At 48.1% G+C, this 20,627-nt stretch overlaps 1 protein-coding gene and 1 non-coding gene across 2 annotated transcripts in view; one reads left to right on the forward strand and one right to left on the reverse strand.

Moving 5' to 3' along the window:
* Positions 1-2,270: 2,270 nt before the first annotated feature.
* LOC126002779 (small nucleolar RNA SNORD123) lies at positions 2,271-2,340 on the reverse strand. The gene has a single exon (XR_007493416.1). It is a non-coding gene; the product is annotated as a small nucleolar RNA SNORD123 (small nucleolar RNA).
* Positions 2,341-7,514: 5,174 nt separating this feature from the next.
* Positions 7,515-20,627, forward strand: part of SEMA5A (semaphorin 5A) — a 450,728-nt gene continuing 437,615 nt past the window's right edge. Inside the window, exon 1 of the mRNA XM_049767907.1 lies at positions 7,515-7,563. The gene's annotated coding sequence lies outside the window, so the exon portion shown is untranslated. The remainder of the gene's footprint in view (positions 7,564-20,627) is intronic.

Below are 20,627 nucleotides of genomic sequence, written 5' to 3' on the forward strand. Positions count from 1 at the left end.
AACAGGTCTGACTAATAATGATGATAGGGTCACTGTCAAGAATGGTGTGTACTGCAAGTATCTGGGGGTTGGAACTTGTGAGGGGAATTGTTGGCGTTTTCTGGGTGTTAGTCACAGATACGCTGAATGAAGGACACACCACCACAGGCGTGGATGAAGGGTGGGAAGTGGAGCTGGACAGGGGGTGACTGGATCTCTTTTGGCTCCTCATCCTCATTGACTCGGGATCCCTGTGCCTCTGGCTTTCAGTTCCCTGGGGAGATGTGATTTTCATTGAGTTCAAGGTCACTGTGAGCTGTTGTTATGGAAAGTGATTTATCCTTCAGCACCCATGAAGGCTGAACTTTCTTACAGAAAGTATATTGCCAAAGGTACTGATTTTCCACCAAAGTTTGACTTCCAGAGAGAGAGAATACTGATTACTAAGTCCCAGACACTCCCTTTAAGAGTTATTCTTGGCTTATAGAGACTCAAAGGATGTACAAGGCTCAGAGTCAGACCATAACACTCCAGAAATTCAGAATCCATTTGGATGTTTCCAACTGTCTGTATTTCCCAAGTCTTTAAAACAGCATTTTCTCCCTTTCCATCTTATTAATAAAAAAAAACACATGACATGTTTCAAGCACATTGATTTTATTGTAAGAAAACGTGCATTGATATATATATATATATATTATGCATATCTATATCTATATCTAGTCAGGTAACCATAAAGACAAGTCATTCTCTACAGATTTCTAGAACACTTTAGTTCTAAAAACTTACCTGCAGGAAAATACAATGTCCATTAGTAACAAGACCTCACTGAAGGAAGATCAATTGCTAAACTGGCAGCAGGTTTGAGACAGTGTGTTAGGCAATTGCCTTGCATGCTACTGATCCAGATTGGATCTCCAGCACCTATGTGGTCCTGCGCACATTGCCCAGAGTGATCTCTGAGTACAGTCAGGAGTAAGCCCTGATTACTTACTCCTGGGGATGATCCCTACAACTCCCAAAGGCCCCAGACTCCTCCTCAACAAAAATAAGTGAAAATAAAAGGGAAAGATGTACGAGGACTACAGCCTTAGTGGTAGGGTGTTGCCTTGAACGTGGCTGATCCATAACAAATCTGGGTTCTATCTTCGGCATCCCATATGTTCCTCCTGAGCCTGCCAGGAGAGATTTCAGAGTTCAGAACCAGGAGTAACCCCTGAGCACTGCCCAATGTGGCCTAAAACCAAAAATAAAAAAAAAAAGTACTTATTGAATGGCTGCTATGATTATGAGCTGCAGTTCTCATTGGCTCCTAGCACAGTGCGCTCTGCAGTGGTCTTCTGGTGGGACTTATGGTTTTCCCTCTGGGTTGGGGTCTAGAGAGGTCAGAGGTAAAAGTATTTAAGGAATGGGTCAGAGGGCAGGAAACCCCCAAGTCAGCCTTAGGAACATTCAGCAGAGCAGACAGGGAACTCTGCAGAATCCGGATGGTAACTGAGCCCCGCAGAGCTCAGTGTCCAAGGGCAGATATTGGAGGTGCTCTAGGCTTACTCCTGGTCAGTGTTCCAGGTGTACTTCTGGGACAGTGCTCAGGGCTTATTCCTGGCTCTGTATTCAGAGATCACACTCCTGGTAGGGCTCAAGGACCATATTTGGTGCTAAGGATTGAACCCAGGTTGACATACAGACCTGGATCGTCTCTGGTCCCATTACTTTTTCTTTCTACTATCTTTTAATCACTCTATTATCCATTTGTCTATATCTACCTAGAAGTTACCACCATCTCTGTACTAAGAGTGAGCCCTGACACTATTCGGGGGCCCACATATAGACAGTATTGGGATTGAACCAAGGTCAGCCACACTAAGACAGAAGCTTACCTACTGCCCTATTTCTCCCAGGATTCCCTGGTTTCTTCCCCTCTGAAATGTCCTGGCACAGAAGGAAGGAACAAGGTAGTGCAGGGGGGTGAGGACAGTCACAGGCGGGAGAGCCAAAGGTGATGGCAGTGTCCAGGTGTGTGCCAGTGTCCAGGACTGGTAGACGATCACGACGATAAGCATGACCCTGCCATCTTGCACCATGCCTGATGGAACTTAAAGCTCCCCAAAACACACAGGTGCCTTCTCTTGTTCAGGCAATTATCTTCATTGGCCCCTCCAAGTCCAAGGCTGGGCGACTTCGGTTCAGTGATAAGCTGAAGTTCAAGCACAAGGAAGAGAAGATAAGGTGAAGTGGGTTAATCATTTCTGAGACCAGGGAGCTCCTTTCTGTCCCCACACAGAGATCGGGGTGAATCAGGAAATGGATGGCGTTTCTCAAATCACATGAATCAGCGCCCCAAAACTCATCATTTTCACCCAGTGTTTGGCTGGTTTGATGTTCTCTTACAGTATGTGCTGTTTCGCTCAGACTGATTCAGGGACAGTCATCATTGCAGTTTATTTAAAGATAATTTCTTATTTAAAGCACTGTGATTTAAAAAGTTATTCATATTTGGGTTTTAGACATACAATGTTTCAGCATCAATCCCACAAACTCCCTCCACCAATATTACCAGAGCCCATCGCTGTCCCAATCCCCCAAGCTTCTTATCATTACAGGCACCTTTTAAAGTTTGATGTCAACGTTTGGGTCTCATGATTTCATTGCTGTTGACTCTGTGGTCTGGGTATTTTGTTTTGTCCTTTATTAACATCATCAATGCACCTGAGTCCCCTTGATCCCGGTTTCCCATTCTTTCACCTCCATCTTCTCCTCCTCAATTCAATTTCTTTCCTTTTCCTCCCTATATCCTCTGGGGCCAAGAGTGTCCTCGACAACCCCCATTTAAACTACTGCATTCCCTCATGCAATTATTCTAAACACCACATAGTGCTAAGTGATATCCTATATTCATCCTTCTTCTGGCTTACTTCACTGAACACAAGATTTTTTCCAGTTCCATTCATGTTACAGCCAATTGTATAATTGCATTATCAATGTATTTGAAAAAGAAGAGAACCAAGTTGGAAGAGACAGTACAGGGGTTTAAGGTGCATGTCTTGCATACATGCAGTCGGCTTTGGATAGGTTGGTCTATACCTGGCACAGCCTATGGTCTCCTGAGCACCACGAAAGGTCATTCCTGAGCACAGTCCAACTTTCTCCCATCCACTAGAAAATAAACAGTTTTGCACTGTTCACCCCAACTTTTATAGAGGGAAGACCAGTAGCTTCATACAAGAAGCACTTCCATGGGTCCTTTATGTTTCCAAGGGGCAAGAAAAAAATCTTGAAATGTCATCCAGAGAAAACTCGCCTGAGATTAAAAAAAATAATAACCTAATTTCGGAACCACAGATATATAGTATAGGGTTTTAATCATTTGCTCTGGAACTGGACAGGTGGTATATCAGGTAAGGTGCTTGCCTTGCATGTGGGATTGATCCTCACACCCCATATGGATTCCAGAGCCTGCCAGGAGTGATCCTTGAGCACAAAGCCAGGACTCAACACTCAGCACTCTGGGATGCAGCTCCAAACAATCCAAAACCATCAAAATAAAAATCCCAAATCCTAGAAAACAAAAATCACAAGCTTTTTATGAGGCTTGTTCCAGATTGATCCCTATTACTGCAAATGGTCCATATGCACACCAGCAATGAGACCCCCTGAGCACACCTAGGAATGGCCCCGAATACCCCCAAATAAAACCAACCCCCTAAACTTTGTCTCTAGAGCCAACCTCTGTGCTGAACAGTGGCATAATTGACACCTACTGCACTTTTCTGCTTCCATGACTCCAAAGGACAGACTAGCTAGAAACCTTGCATAAAATCCATCCCTACTTTGTGAAATCACATAACGCACCATATTTCCAAGCCCATGTGATGGATTTGAAGAAGCAGGGTATTAATAAGCCAAGCCAGTCAGGGGAGTCATGGAGTCAGTGACTTCTTGTCTCTGTGAGAAGCCAGACTGCCTTTTCTTTATTAATCTAGCACCAATTCAACAAAGCAGGGGAAGGTGGATTGAGACCCAGGTGGGCTTTTACATATCAAAGGGCTAGGTGAAAAAGGGAAGAGGAAATTGGGGAACCCTCTTTGTTTTGAGCAAAAAGCTGGCTGTCTTCTAACAGGGGTGCAGTGTAAGTTCCAAAGGCACAGATTAGAGCTGGGAAAATTGAGAGACTTCCACAGGTCTCAAGGGACAGACACAACTCCACTTAGTCTTCTTCAGAATACACTCACAGTCACTAATTTGTGATCAATTACAAATAAACTTTTTTTTGCATGTGTGTGGGGGCTCTCCTGGTAGTACTCAGACCTTCCTCCTGGCTCTGTGTCTCAGGGGACCATATGTGGTGCCCATATAGAGCCAAGGTCAGTGGCATATAAGGCAAATATCAAAACCCCTGTCATATCTTGCTGGCTCTAAATAGTCATATTTTAAATACATTGCGAGGTGGTATGTAAATCCATAAAATTGCTGCTACTCCCAAAGAGAAACAAAAATTGAGTGAGTGAATGGTCATATTCTGGGAGGAGGCAGACAGACAGACATAGGAGAGACAGAGAGAAAGAGAGAAAAGGGGATAAGGTGCTTGCCTTGCACAGCTGGACCCTGTTAGAATCCAGGTAACCACAAATGGTTCCTTAGGAACAGCCAGAACAGATTACTAAGTAGGGAGAACCAGGAGTAAGTCCTGAGCATACCCTGTGTGGTCCAAAAGCAGGAGAAAAAGAAGGAAAGAAAGAAAAAATAAAAAGGAAAGAAAAAGAAAGAAATAAAAGGAAAAAAGAAAAGAGAACAAGAAAGAGGGGCCAGAGAGATAGAACAGAGGTAGGGCATTTGCCTAGCATGCAGCATACCAGGGAAGGACACAGTTGAATCCAGGCATCCCATATGGTCCCCCAGCCTGCCAGGGGCGATTCCTGAGTGCAGAAACCAGGACTGATGCCTGAGTGCTGCCAACCAACCAACCAATCAAGTTACAAAAAGAAAAAGGGAAAAAAGAACAAGAAAGAAAAGGAAAGAAAGACAAAGAAAAGAAAGATAAAGGAAAGAAAAGGAAAAAGAAAGAAAAGAAAGAAAGAAAAGAAAGAAAGAAAGAAAGAAAGAAAGAAAGAAAGAAAGAAAGAAAGAAAGAAAGAAAGAAAGAAAGAAAGAAAGAAAGAAAGAAAGAAAGAGAACATAATAGTCTCCCTCTGTTGAAAAGAAAACTATTGCTCTCTCACAGTTAAGCCCTTTGCCAAGACTTTTTCAAGTGTCCACTCCTTACTGGAACGTTCTGGGTCAAATCAAGGGTCAGGCAACGCCTTTGGGCCCCAATTTCTTGCTCCCGAGGCGCCCCAGGGTCACTGACCAGGAAAGGTGGCCAAGCTAAAGCCCTAAGCAGTGTCTGCTCCCGCCCCCCAAGCTCGGAGCCCTAAGCCACACCCGCGCAAATCTGTGCGCTCGGGGCAGGCCTGGGTGCCACGTAGCCAGAGATGGAGAGAGGAGCCGCCAGGGCTGGGGCGAGCACCCCGCTGGCCAAAGCAGCAAGGGCGCCCTTAAATTCCCATTAAGGCCTCGGGGGGCACCTAGGAGATGCCATGCACCAAGCTGGGCCACCTCCCCGCAACCCTGGGAAGAAGTTTGGCCCCGAAGCGCTGCCAACTCCTAAGGTTTCCTCCCGGATGTCCTACAGGAAATCCGAGAGAGGCCTGAGGACCCTGGGGCGCCAAGAAAGGGGAGCACCAGGGCACCGATTCGCACTTTGCTGCGAAACTTGGGGCCAGCTGGTTTCACTCAAGACTTCTCTTCACCAGTATTTCTGGAAAAGCAAGACAAATCGATGCCAATTTGTTTTATTATTGTGGCCCTCTTTGGCCTGTGGTCGCCGAAGAGTCGCAGGGCTTTGTTTGATGGATGAGATGGGGGTACAATTAGAGGCTCACCAAAGCCGGGGTCACCTGGGAACCCCCTTTCCCCGTTCCCCATTACACGAATGCGGGAGTACCAGGGCGTCCCGGACCCCGCGGGACAGGACAGGACAGGAGGTGGGGGGACAGAGCCCGGCGTTTGCAAAGTGGCCGGAGAAACTTGTGAGTCACCTCGGAGCCAAGATGGCGCAAAAGGGCACAGAGACATTGTCCTCCACTCCGGGTCTCGAGAAGTGGGGGTCACCCCTGGCCCTTGGGGAATCCACACCTAAGATCTCCCCAGCTTCCCTGGAACTTTCTCCCCAGGAGCAGACGGGAACGATCCCGGGGGTGGGGTGGGATGGGGAGGGGATGAGGAAAAGGAGCCCCCAAAGTGCCCGCAAAGTAACCAGCTTGGCCGCGTCTGGAAAGGCCCCGATTTGCTTTCGGGTCCCGAAACTTTTCCACCGCCACCCCGAGAACACCCACCCGAGGCGAGGAGTCCTCGCAGCTTCGGCCCCAAAGTGCAACAAGTCGCATCGTTCGCCCCAGAGCGCACGAGCAGACACAGGCCGCTCCTCGCCATACTTTGGGGATACCCCCCACGCAAATCCCCCCAACAAGGCCTTGGCTCCCGGGCGCCCACTGGATTGAGTTCCATCCGAACTTGCCTGGCTGGGCAGCTCGGACCCGCAAGCTCCTCCGGGGGATGCCTGGAGGGAGTGCCTAGATCGAAGCGCGCAACCCCAGTGTGTCTCCAAATTGCCAGCACCCCGCGCCCCCCTATCTGCAGTCTCCCCTTGCCACGTACCTGGTACCCCGGCTAGCCGAGCGTGTGCGCCACGTCGCGGGCCGAACCGCGGCGCCTCGGGTCCTTTATACCGCCCCCATCCCCGCCCCCCGGCTCCGTGCCCCACAAGTGGCCTCGTCTGGGGCGGACAGCTCAGGGGCCGGGGGTCTGCAGGACAGGGGTGCAGAGAGCCCGAAAATAACCTAACTGGTGCGCCTTCGGGCCTCGGAGGCTGAAATTGGGGTCCAGGGGGTCGACGCCGCGGGTTTCGCGCGGGTCCCCAGGTCCCGGCTAGGGGAGGAGCCGGGGGCGGGCCCCGGGGAGGTGGGGCGCGAGGTGGGGCGCTCGGGCTGCACCCCGGTTGGGAAGGGGGCGGGAGGCGCGGCAGAGGGGCGGGGCGGGGCGGGGCGAGGAGGCCCCCGCGCTCCCCGCCTGCTCCCCGAGCTGAGACTCGCCGGGAAGGCGGCGCCGGCGGCTGCTGCTGCTCCGGTTCGACTGCGCGCTGCGCTTGGCTCTGCTCTGCGGGCGCCTCTGCAGCCCCCCGGCCCGCCGCGGCTCCCCAAGTCCCGCGCGCCCTGGCCCTGCGTAGCCCGGCCCGGGGGGCTTCTCTCTTTCCGCGGCAGCTCCGGAGCGGGGCAGGCTGTGGCCCCCAACTTTCTACCTCCGCGCACATCGCCCCCTTTGCGCGCGAAGCTGCTGGCGCGGGGACCAGTCGTGCAGCCCAGAGGGGACCGTGCGCCTGGACATCGCGCTGTGCGCGCCGGGGAGTGCCTTGGGGAAAGTGACCTGGGACAACCCGCCGCTGCCTCGATTTACCTCGTGGACCCTGGAGAGGACCCCCTCCTTCTTCAGAGGAACCCCTTTTCCTGGGCGCCGCAGGATTGGCCGCAGCCGGTCGAGCTGCACCTGGTGAGCCATCCCCGGGAGGGTCTTCGAGTGGCTGTGGTCGCAGCTCGGGTCTTGCCACGCGGCTCCGAGGGAGCTTGTGGGCGCTGGGTACCGGCTGGTGTCACCCTCAGGCAGGCTTGTCGCCATAGCACCTGGGGGGCGCGCCTGGGATGCTGAGGAGCGTCAGAATCGTTGAGGGGGGGGTTGCTCCCGCTTTTGTGCCTGCGCCCCATTTGGAAGTTTGGGTGCTCACATTTTCTGGGTTGGAACGTGCAGGGATGGGGATGCAAAGGGGTTCGGACTCCCAGCGTGCCTGCGGAAGGTCCGCCCTAGAGGCCGGTGCGCTCGATCCAAGGTTGCTAAGGGTGAGGGGTCGGGGCATCCCTTTGCTTAGTCTTGGGGCGCAGCCTCGCAGCCCCTCAAGCTGGTTTTTCAGGGGTGTTTTGCAGCGCGCTAGCACCAGTAAGACTTGGGCGGCTCAACTCCGCCGGGCGTTTTGGTGCATGGGGAGATCAAGGTGGCCTCCGGGGCGGCGCAGACCAAGGGTGCTACCGCGCACCCCTTCGGCCCCTTTCCGAGCGCATCTCCCCTCTGCTTCATGCAATCCGCCTGTGCAGGGTTTGGGGGCTGGAGGTGGAAGTACAGGTGGACCCCGAGGATTGGGTCCTGGACCACAGATTTGCGGGGACGGGGACAGCCTGAGAGTCTTGTCTTTCACTCCCGGGTCCCGGGTACCCCGGATTTGGCGGGAAACGCCGTCACCCCTCGCCCCTCGGCTCGCCCCTTTGTACCTGGCTACGTTCGTTCGGGAGTTGGGTTTGAACTTTCCTGCGCGGCGCCGTCCCGGAGTTTCCCGGCAGGGGGCGCTGCGAGCGAGCGATGGATGCGGCTGCGGCGCTTTGGGGACTTGGGCTGCTTCTGTGTTGGAGGTGGTGGTGGTAATGGGGGTACTGGGCGGACACGGGGTGCTTTTTTTTTCCCAGCAGCCAACAGCAGGAACTCTATTGCAGGCAGGCGGTGACATCCTTTCCGAAGGGCAATGGGTGGCAGGGGGGCTGGTGATCATTCGAGGGAGCTGGGTTGCCCAATCCCAGCCCTCCCTCAGGCAAGCAGGGTTCTTGCATCCTTGCAAACTTCCTGTCTGCCTTTTGGGGGTCCTGACTCTATGACTCCTGTATTGACCCCTGGAGGACATAGAAACTGAATGAAGATTATGATGGGAGGTGGTGGCATCAAGCTTTGCACCTTTCTCCCCCGGGCTTGCCTGCACCCACCGTCAGGATTTAGTTACAAATGTTGGTTGCATCTATTTTTTTTAAATAATATCTTTATTTAAGCACCATGATTACAAACATGATTGCAGTTGGGTTTCAGACATAAAAAGAACACCCCCCTTCACCAGTGCAATATTCCCACCACTAATCGGAATGTTACCCCGTTAGCTTACCCAGAGAGTTTTGTCGGACTGGCCAAGTTGGTTAAAATAAATCTGCTATTAATTATGGAGTTGTCTTTTTTTTTTTAATGGGGACACAAGACAACATACTGACTTAATGGCTAATTAATGCTTATTTCAATATTGAAGACTTAAGGGACAAGTTTATAATGCACTACACCCACTAATTCCCCTTTTAGTTAACTTAATGCATCATTTCTGCTATGAGATCAGTTTCCCCCACAGAAAAACTACCTCCCCTCACCTCCTTCCTCACCCAAAGTCTCCCCATCCACACCTCAAGTTTGTTTTAAATAAAACAGCTCTTAGAACTATGCTTGCTTGGGCCAGGTGAAACCGAGATTTCCTTCCTTCTTCTAGAAGTCTTGGTGTGAGATTCCCTGGTCCCTCCTGATTCTCTTGGTGCTTTGCTTGCTCTGGGAAAGTGGGTGTGATGTGATGACCTGGCTTGGTGCCTGCGTTTACATGCTTTTAGCCCCTGAGTCCTTTTCTTAACAGGGAGGAGATGGATGATGCTAATCATTGGGTTGCCTTTTAAGAATCACACTCATTTATTTGTCTGTTTTAATGGCAAACAGCTGCGCCGTCCTGGCTGAGAGCAAAGACTTTAGTCTCCTGGGTGGTAAAGCTTGTCTCTGTCCTAAAGGAGTTTTTGAGATGTTCCTAATGGGGTCAAACTAAACCAAACACAGAACCCCCCCCAAACTTGTGTTCTTTACTGTTGTGACCTTTTTGTCAAGACTTCTCTCCAGCATCAAGATAGAAAGAAATGTATAACTGTATAGAGAGCACAGTGGTTCTTAAAAGTTGTCTGCTATTGGATAGAGGTGTTAGGACAGACACTTTGTCACTTAGTGGAGAGTTTGGGGGATCCTTGGAGCGTCTTTCCTTTGCTTTTCTGGAAGAAATCTTGCTCCTTAGTCACTTTAAATTTCATATGTGAAAACCAACAAAATGTGAAAACAGAATGTGAAACCCAACAGACTTTTCATTGAATATTCTATCCTCAATATCACAGAAGCCAGGTCTGAGAGAGCAAATTTATCGAAGCCTATATAGAACATTGGTTGGCTCAGTGATTTTTTCCCCGAATATTTATTTTGTGTATGTGTGTGTATTTTAAGTATAAAATCTGTGACAGTCAGCTCCGTGTTTACTATATGTACACGTGTGGTTAGCAAAGACTAGAAATAAGTCCAAAGCAGAGGTTGGATTTCAGTCACATCTTTTTTTTTACAGGACAGAAGAGATTAATTTGTTTACAGTCCCTGAGCTGAGGAATCCATTTTGATAGTGGTAAAAGTTCAAGTGTTGGAGGAAAAAACTCTCTGAGTTCTGCCTTCTATCCTCTGTAATTCTGGTTTTGAAAAGGAGACCCAATTTGTATTGAGAAATGCTTCTGAGATCGTTGCTATAGTTACCCTGACACGTTGCTTTGAGTATAATTATAATAGGAAGGTGATGTGATTTTTTTTTCTGTTTTGTGTTCAGTAATTTTTTAAAAGGTAAATTACAGGACCCAACAAATTGGATTATACCAAAGTGAAAAATTTGGAACTTTAGAGATCGTGCTTTCTTGCATCGTTTTGCAGATTTATTGCAAAGAAAGTTCACTTGCCTCTAAAATTGAGTATAAAAGATTGTTTTCTATTGTTGATGCTCTCTTTGTGTGCTGTCATTGACTGCTCAGATATTTTCACTGTTTTCTTAGAAATCTTTTCAAAATGAGGCATAAATATTATTGCACTTTACTGGGTTTGACCATTTTGCTTAATTCTTGGTAGACAGGATTTGGCATGGATTGGTGCAATCTGCCATTGGTAATCTCAAAATGCAGCAGCAGTAAGCAAATTCACTAGATGAAGTTAGTACAGAGGAGGGAAGCAATTGGAAGAATTTCAGGTACTGGTTATCCCCAAATTAATTCCTACAGCAAGAAACAAGTAGGGATGAAAAAATTAAAATAAGCAAGCTAGACTAGATGTAGACAGACTTCTTACATTCAGCGGACCCATCCAAAACTTGTTTTAATTTAGAACTTAAGCCAAACCGAACTAAGCCAATGAAGCCTTGCCCTGGGAGGGAAGTCATATATAATAAGTAATTTATTATAATGTTCTGGCGTTGAAATAATGAATCTTTGGCTCTGAGTTTTGCAAAGTAGTTTTGAAGCCAGGCAACTTCAAAGACAAGCTGAGTTCACCTGGTCATACCTTTGAAAATAGGATTAACCTAACAGTGGGCTGCAGAAAAAAGCATTTTCTCTTGAAGAAAAAGCTGCTGCCTTTTTTTGTTAAACCCACCCCACCCTTTTGTTAAAATCCAAGATTAAGGTTTGTTTGACAAGAGCCAAAGATGAGCAACTTGATATGTCATCTCTGCATTTATAGATAAATCAATTGTGTATAACACGGCTGTTGGGTTTGGAAAGCAGAAAATCAGTCTGTTCCTTACTTCCTCTCCTCTCTTCATTTGCTGAAAACACAGACTCTTTCCAAAGATTTTTTTTTTCTGGGTTTGAGTACCTTCTATTTCTGGAAGACCCCAGACTCGCTATTTCTTTTTTGTTGTTATTGTTGTTTTTGGGTTACACCTGGCAGCACTCAGAGGTTACTCCTGGCTCTACGCTCAGAAATCGCTCCTGGCAGACTCAGGGGACCATATGGGATGCCAGGGAATAGAACCATGATCGCTCCTAGGCTAGCCCTTGGAAGGCAGATACCTTACCTCTAGCGCCACCTCTCTGGCCCCAGACTCGCTTTTTCTGTGTTCCTCCATCTCTCATTCATTTGCCTGTGGGAGTCTAGAGTTTGTGGACAATAATGGGGGTGTGGACAATGGAGCCATTTTATTTTATGTGGTCTTTTATGTTCAGCCCATTACAGCAATAGGTAATTCAATTACCAATATGTATGATCTATCACCAGGAAAGCGATGCTATCGGAAACTCACTCTCCCGAGGAAATAGGCCTGTATTTGCTGAGACCTGTGAAATTAAATAAGTTTGAGGCAAGTGACAATCAGGATGGAACAAGGACACGTGGCTCAGGGCAAGCAGAACTTCTTTTCAGCCTTGCAAATTCATCCAACACTGGGCACCTGGGTAGGATAGGCCAAAGCAAAAAAAAAAAAAAAAAAAAAAAAGCAAACAGTAGAATTAACCAGTCCCAAGAAGTCTTGCCCTGAGCACTTTCCCATGAGTTGGCTGTGATCCTAAAATAACTCCTTCTCAGCGGAAATGGCTTTGAGAGATATGGGCCTGCAAAAAATAAAGCGGGGAGGGGACCTTGTGATTCCAGGGGCTGAAGCTATAGCATAGCGGGAGGGCATTTGCCTTGCATGTAGCTGACTCGGGTTCAATCACTGGCATTCTTATGGTCTCCTGAGCCCACCAGGAGTGATTTCTGAGCTCAGAGCCAAGAATAACCCCTGAGCACCATCAGGTGTGGCCCCCAAAACGAAACAAATCAAACCAAAAAAAAACCAATAACTACTTAATGTGCTTTTAAGGAAAAGTGTATAGGAAGAAGTTTCCTTTTGTGAGAGAAAAGTTGAAGGAAAGCAGAGAAGGGTTTAGAATGGAGAGGAGCTTCAAGCTATTCTAAGAGTCTGGGGGTACAGATAGGAGGTAGAAATTGGGAGTTGGGGGGCTCTCTGTATGAGAATCACATGTGTAATGATCATGTGTGATCACATAGACCCCGGAAACACATCTGGGTTTGTTGGCACCTTCAGAGGACAGAGATTGAATCCGTTGTAAAAGTTTATGGTTATCAGAGGCCGAAGTCATAACACAGTGGTAGGACATTTGCCTTGCACACGACTGTCCCGGAATGGACCTGGCTTAAATCCTCGGCATCCCATATGGTCCCCTGAGCCTGCCAGAAATGATTTCTGAGTGTAGAGCCAGGAGTAACCACTGAATGCAGCCAGTTGTGGCCCCAAACCAAAAACAAACAAGCAAACAAACAGAAAGGCTTATGGTTGTAAAGTGCAGAACCTTGTTTGTGATGGTGGCATCTAGCCGCCTTCATTCCTTTGAAAGTTCAACTGCCCGGCTCCACCCAGGAGTGTAAGTAAACCGGGTTCCTGCCAGTTGGCATAGTCAAATGGAAGAAAGCTTTGCTTCTAGGACATCTGGCAGGGAGTGGCTTAGTTTCTTTAGTTGTTGGGGTGGGACCTCCCAGGCGGTGCCCAGATCACCCTTGTGCCCCTTCCAGCAATCTGGGCCTGCTGGTTGGGAGGCTTGATGCCAGGACACAGGACACGGTGCTGCTCACACCCCAGGGTCCTGGGAATACCTGAGCAGCTCAGCTATGTTCCTGGTCTATCTGGCATTGCTTAGCGTTTGTGCATGGCTGGAGGTGGAACTGGGACAGCTGCTTGCACACTCACCTCCTACTGTCAGTCCAGCTCTGACTTGGAACTTCCTGGGTTCAAGCCCTTTGCTTGACTTTCAGAAGCGGGTCTGAGCTTGTGGAAAGCTGAATATGTCTTCACTCATAGACGGGGTTCAGGGGCAGTGGGTCAAGGACCAAGTCTTTAAAAATAGGCACCTTCTGTGCTGGATGGGGGTGTGCTCCAAGTCTGGACAGGGCAATGAAAGTTGGCCAGAGTGTGGCTGCAGTGGCAATGGGGACTCTGGGGTCTTATTGCAGACTTGGGGGAGTCCAGGAATGTGTGAGTCAGGCGTCAGAGCACCGTCTTGGTTCCCACCATTGGCACTGTTTCTCAGGGAGCCTTCCAGGATCAGGAGAGATGGGAAGGGGTGGGAGATGGCAGCAGGGCTTTCAGAGTATGGGATATGTTGTGTCTGCACACTCTGTGTGTGTGTGTGTGTGTGTGCATCCAGGACATGGTGGCTTCTCTACACATTCTGTGTCCATCTCAGGGGGTGCCCTGAAACTAAGGAGTTTTTTATTTCCTGCCCAAAGCCCTCATCAAGCATTTCCCTGCCTGTCTTCAATGGCCCCTTTAGTTTCTCCCTCCTTCTCAGCGTCTTCCTCTGATCCTCAGCCTGCACCTCCACTCTGTGATCTTGAATCATTAAGATGGGAAGTCGGGGGCAGGGAGGCAGGTTTCCTGGTTCTCCCAGTCTGGAGGGTGCCTGGGGTTTGTTGTGCAGAGCTGAGTCCTCAAGGGAAACTTTGGAGCAAGCAGAGTGAGGCTGACACTGGGGCTCCAGAGGGCATGAACCACTGTGGCTTTAGCGACTTGGGGTGGGGGAACCATGCACATGGGACACTGAATAGGGGAGGAATCACTGGACACTGGTAGTGGACAAGGGTCATCCTGGACAAGAACTGGATGCTGAAAGGAGGTAAAGCGGTAGGCAGTACAGTAACAGTATTGCAAACCACAGTGTGTGTGTGTGTGTGTGTGTGTGTGTATGTGTGTGTGTGAGAGAGAGAGAGGTAGAGAGAGAGGAAGAGAGAGAGAGGAGAGGGATGGAGGAAAGGAAGAGAGAAAGAAATAGAAGGAGAGAAGAAAAGCGCCTTAGAGGTAGGCTGGGGGTGGGAGGTGGGGATGGGAAGGGAGCTGGGGAGATTGGTGGAAGGAAATGAACCCTGGTGAAGGGTTGAATCTTGAAACATTGTCTGACTGAAACTTAACTATTAATAACATCGAAACTCTGTATCTCACAGTGGTTTCATTTAAAAAAATAAAATGAAATAAGCAGAATCACTGTTCAAACATGTGTCTGAAATTTCCCCGCACTGAAGGCTGAGGACAGTTCTTCTGTCTTCAAGACCAATGCTGGGATGGAAAGACAGGAAAGTGTTTGCCTTGCATGTGACCAGCCCAGGTTAACTCCCAGGCACCCATAGGATCCCTGCGCGCATCAGGAGTGATTCAAGACTAGACCTTAAAGCTGTAGCTCAAAAATAAAAAAAAAAAAAAAGGTCACCACAGCTCAGTGAATGAAGACTGTCATGGCTTGGAAATCTGTATAAAAGCCTTACTGTAGGGGTTAGAGCGATAGCACCACCATAGGGCATTTGCCTTGCATGCGGCAAACTTGGGAAGGACCTGGGTTCAATTCCCTGCATCCTGTATGGCCCCACAAGCCTGCCAGGAGTAACCTCTAAGCTCTGACCTGTGTGCACCCCCCCCCAAAAAAAAAAAAGCTTTGCTGTGCATTTCAGTATTGCCTGTGTACCAAGGTGCGGTGGAGGGGGACACTTCTGGGGTGGGATTTGCACTTCCAGCTGCCCTTCATTTTCTTCCATCCCACATACCTATCAGCCCTCCTCCAGCTGCACACCCGTCAGCCAGATTATCTCCTCACGTGACTTTTCACACATTACTGACCTTTGAGAACTTGGAGAATATTTTAGAAATATGGCAGGCTTTCTGCTTTTTTATGGTGGAGATTAGGCCAATAACTCTTGCCACTTAGCTGGATTTATAGATTTAATAAGCTGAAGCAGATGAGTGGCCAGAGAAGAAGACCGTATCTGTGCCAGCCTGTGTCTGCTCCTCTGTAATAAAGCAAATGGGCCCAGAGATACGCAACCATGTGACCTGGACATGGTTCTGCTCTGAGGAAGGAGTGGCAAAGATCACCACGAGGTTCAGCACAAAGATCAACACAAAGATCAACCCAAAGATCATCACACAGATTAGCACAAAGATCAGCAGGAAGAGCAACACATAGAGTGAGAACCAAAGCCAAAGCCGCTGGGCCTAGGACCAAGGGGGTCCCGAGCCCTCAGTAAAGCCACTGTAAAGTATTTTTCCACTCTACAATTTCCCTGTAGGCAGAGGGTGTTAGCCTAAAGATAATATCCCAAAATATCCCCTCAAATAGGCATGACACCCCCTGTTCTGCTGAAACAGAAGAACTAGGTGGGTTCGAATGTTCCACCAGATAGGGACCCCTTGACATAAAGTTGAGTCAGCAATGAGTTGGGACATCCATCTTAAGTAAGGATGTGATTTGTGTGCAAATGAAAATGGGCCAATCATGTGAGTGGTGAAGGATGAACTGCTTGTATTAACCAATGAAATGCTTGAGTTGTTGAAGCTTATAAAGCCCTATATAAACTGCTTGAAGATTTGACTCTGGGTTCTGGTTAAGACTTCCCTGCTTGGATGAGACTTGGACCTCTGCTAGCTTTAATAAACTCCCTTTGCATCTTGCATTATAAGAGATCTTTGATTCTCAGCGCCAACTCCAGTGTCAACTCAGACCCTTACATCAGAGATCACTCCAAAGATCAAGCCAAAGATCACCACATAAATCAGCACAAAGTTCATATCTCTCCAGCCCATTGCCACCTCTCATGAGTCTGGGCACACTGAACCCCAAAGATAGAGCTAGTTTACAGGGCACATGAGCTTGGAAGGGGCATCTGCTGGCAGGAGGGCTGCAGGGCATGAAGAAAATAGTCCCAGTCTAGATGGGGAACATGGCCTTAGCGTCTCTATGCACTGGCTGTGAATCTCTGTGCTGTTCTGAGATGAAGTTATTCCATAGCAGCTGATGCAGGCATCTGTAAAAGGATGTAACAAAAGGACAAGAAATGGGGGGGGGGGGAGTGGCTTCTAGAAAACTTCAGATCCCACAGCTGCACTCCCCCCCAGGTCTGAATCAAGCTTGCTGTATCACACAGGACTTGTTTTTTGTTCTTCACAAAGCCTAGTCCCAGGGCAGCTCTTTTGTGCAAATGTATCTTTTCTTGGCATATAACTGAGTTTCATGATGAATAAGGCTCAAATGCAGGTTTGCAGTGAGACCCCAGAGCTGAATTCATCTGTTCAGTTAAACTTAGGGGGCAGAGCCAGCACTGGATTGCTCAGCACCCTGATGTCCAGGGGTCTGCTGTGCGTGGTCTAGCACATCTTTATTGTCACGTAACTGTCACTGAGGCGGGATGACATGACATCATCCTGGTTTAGAACATACATGGTCTGGACTCTCTGCTGGCCATTTCACATGGCCTGCCAGTCCCTGCTCTTTCCTGGGACTAGGCAGTGTGTGGGCTGTATCAGGACCTTGTTCTTCAGTCGTTCCTTCGGTTCCTTCTCAAGTCACCAGTGACAGCTTCCTTCTCATGGCCAGATCTAGAGGTTCAGTCCTGAAGAAATGGTCCGAATTGATGAGATCTCAGCTATTGCGGTGTGTGCAGCCCCTCAATTCTGCTTTCACACAATCTGCAGTCTTGCACAGGCCGGAAGGAGGAGATGGCTGGAAACATAGTGAATTTCTAGGTTCCAGGTTGTCAGTTCAGCGGCTTCCTCCCATCCCACTTCCCTGCTGCCCTACTGATCTTTGAATGCATTGCAGTTCGCTTCAACACCAGTCCCTCTGGGGGCACTTGGCTTACTCCTCTACCCCTGTGGTCACCTCCTATGGCTATTGTGACACCTGGCAAGGCTTTGGGGGTGTGACTGAGCCCATCAGCATTTCTCATGCATTATCCCAGTGGGAAAAGAGAATTGTCACCCTGACCCAGGATGTTTCAGAATGCTCTGTTATTTTTGTTTTTATATTTTGGAGGGGGGTTATCCGCAGGCTTAGGAGGCCTAGGATGGTTCATCAAAAAGGCCTCGGATGTGGTGCATGTGCTGGGGGTTACCTGAACCACGTAGAGGTGTCTGGGGGACACTGGGGAGCTTGGGGCTCTGGGTGGAAGGCAGCATATGAGGTGTGTGTTATCTAACCCTTGTTCTTCATCCACAGTCCCTCAGGGCAGCCTTTAAAACAAGCTCTTCAGTCCTCATGGTTATTTGCAAATTTTGAAGTGGACAGACAGAACCGGGTGGGCAGGGATAGATAGGACAAAGGTTAGGGCACTTGCCTGCCATGTATATGGCCCCTTGAGCATTGGTAGGAGTGAGCCCTAAGTGCAGAGACAAGACAGGACCAGAGCTATAGAACAGTTGAAAGGGTGTTTGCCTTGCACAAGGCTGGCCCAGGTTCAATCCCCAGGTATCCCTTAGGGTTCCCTGTGCCCTGCTAGGAGTGATTCCTGAACACAGAGCCAGGAGTTAACCCTGCTTTGCACAGAGTCCTGCCTGATGTGCTCCCCAAACAAACATTACTTTGGACAGAGCTTTAATTCTCAAAGCTGCATGTTTTTGTACCTTTCTTACAAAAGTCATAGACTAGTACTTTCAGAATTCACCTCTTCTAATAAGTAGTGTGAAGGAGGCATGAGTTGAGCAAAATGTATAAAACGACCAAGTTTTTCTATTACCAACCTGACATTATTACTTACCCTTGAGGACTGGTGAGGCGTTATTTATGCGATGACATTAATGATTCCTTTTTATTAGAAAGCAAAAGGGTGGGTGGCTTTTTCATTTGGAAATGCCACTTTTGATGACTTTAATTGGTCAATAAAGCACTATTTAGGTGGTGATTTTTGAGGTTTTGTTTGTTTGCTTTCCTTTGCAATGAGCTAATTAATGTTCTCCAGATTTCAAAGATAACAAGTTAGGCATTTTATTCAACTGAGTACATGATTAGAGAAAAAAACACACACATACATACAAAAACCTGTGTTGCCAGGACAGATACTTAGTTTAGAAGCACCAGGATTAAGCAAATGATGCAAGTTTCTCCAGTTTCTAGATCTCCTCTGGCATGATTGTTGATTTGTATTGAATCTGATGGCTTGAGTTGGTCATAATTAAAGCAACAGGGAGTATTATGTACACTATTAGGATGACAGGGGCCTACGTGGAGAAAATGTATTAGGCCATTATTCCGGGGGATTCTCACTTTGCCCCCCTCAAGCATTTCCTCTCTTGGAAAGCATCCAGATAATTCTCATCCAATATTGATCTGCAGTGTATAGGGCCCCAGCTGTGGCCCTCTGGCCAGAGCCCTGCATGCATTTAACTTGGAACTTGAATTCCTAGGTTGGTCTCTTTTTTTGTTTGTTTGTTTTTTGTTTTTTGTTTTTGGGCCACACTCGGCGGTGCTCAGGGGTTACTCCTGGCTGTCTGCTCAGAAATAGCTCCTGGCAGGCACGGGGGACCATATGGGACACCGGGATTCGAACCAACCACCTTTGGTCCTGGATCGGCTGCTTGCAAGGCAAACACCGCTGTGCTATCTCTTCGGGCCCAGGTTGGTCTCTTTTTGCCTCCTGTCCTTATGTGTGTTTCAAGCAGTCACCAGAACGTGCCAGCAGAAGGCACTTGGTGAGCATTTAAACCTGGTTGTCCTTTGTATTTAAATTTTGCATTTCTGGGATAGAAATGTGGAAGGCAGAGCTGCTGGAGACAGTGGACTGGGTGCTTAGCATTGAAACACTTATCCCTAGGAAGGTGATCTTGGGTTCTGGAGGGAAGGAGAAAGCCAGGAAGTGGTTCTCTCCCTTTCTTCTTGGGGCATCTCCTCAAACACCTTTCCCTGACCTGTCTCTCAGAATCCAAGGGAATTTATTTATTTCTCTTCTTCCCAGCATTTGCATCGAGCTGTTTGTTAGCTCACCTAGCAATCTCCCCCCCCCCCCCTTTTTAAACACCTGGCAGTGCTCAGGGGTTAGGCAGGCAGGAATCTCTTGTACTGGTGCTGGGGAACCCTTTGGGATGCCTGGATCAAATCTGAGTTGGCTGTGTGTAAGGGAAATGCCCTTCTCTTTCTGCTGTGCTATCTCTTTCTGCCTTGTTCTTTATTGTTTATTTTATTGTTTGTTTTATTGTTTTGTTTTTTTTTTTGCAATTTAACCATTTTTAAATTTTAATTATTTTCTTTAATTATTTTCTTTTAATTTATTTTCTTTAATTATTTTCTTTAATTATTATATATCTTCTTCTTCCTCCTCTACCTCCTCCTCCTCCTTCATTTTTGGGCTATATCTAGTGCTGTTCAGGGCTTACTCTTGGCTCTATGATCAGGGATCTTTGTTGGTGGTGCTCAGGGATGCTGGGGATTAAACCCAGGTCAGCCACATGCAAGGCAAATGCCCTCCCTGTTGTACTATCACACTTTGCCCCTTAAGATTCTTTCCTATTTACCTTTATGATCCTATTCTCTTTTACTTACTGATTTTTTTGCAGCACCCTCTTCCACCAGTTCTCTCTACCTACAAATGCTACCTAGAAGGTCAATTATGCTATAGTCCTGGGATAAAGGACAGGGAGTGAGAAAGGAGATGGACCCTAGGTATTGTTCTGCAGGTTCAGGCAGCGAGTTTTGAAGTTTTATCAGTTGAGGTTTCCAGGCAGATTCCAAAGTCATGCCAGGAGCCAACATTCTCTGTGCCTGCCAGCAGTGACAGTATTCCTCTGTTCTCTCACCAGTGTGTGATATGATGTGTGTTAGGAAACCATACTCTGACAAGTCAGCAACGCCAAGACCCCTCAACTCGGAACTTGGAAGCCATCAGTTGTGAATGTTGTAAACTTTGCACTTTGGCCCCAACTATCTGTGGGGTTCCCAGCTCACAGAGCTTCAGCTTGGTATGCAAAGACTCAGTGTGGGGCTTAGGGCCACACTCTGGATGCTCATACCAAAAGGGCCTCCCAGGCACCTTACCCTTATGTCCCTACCTAGGGAATCTCTGAAGTGAGGTCTCTATTGAGAACATGGAGGCAGAGATGCTGGCACACAATTCCTGGAGGACCAGAAAGATCAGATATCTGGCAACTCCCATCCCTGGAAGCCATTTTT

Source organism: Suncus etruscus, chromosome 2 (genome assembly GCF_024139225.1).
Source record: "Suncus etruscus isolate mSunEtr1 chromosome 2, mSunEtr1.pri.cur, whole genome shotgun sequence".
NCBI classification, from domain to species: domain Eukaryota; kingdom Metazoa; phylum Chordata; class Mammalia; order Eulipotyphla; family Soricidae; genus Suncus; species Suncus etruscus.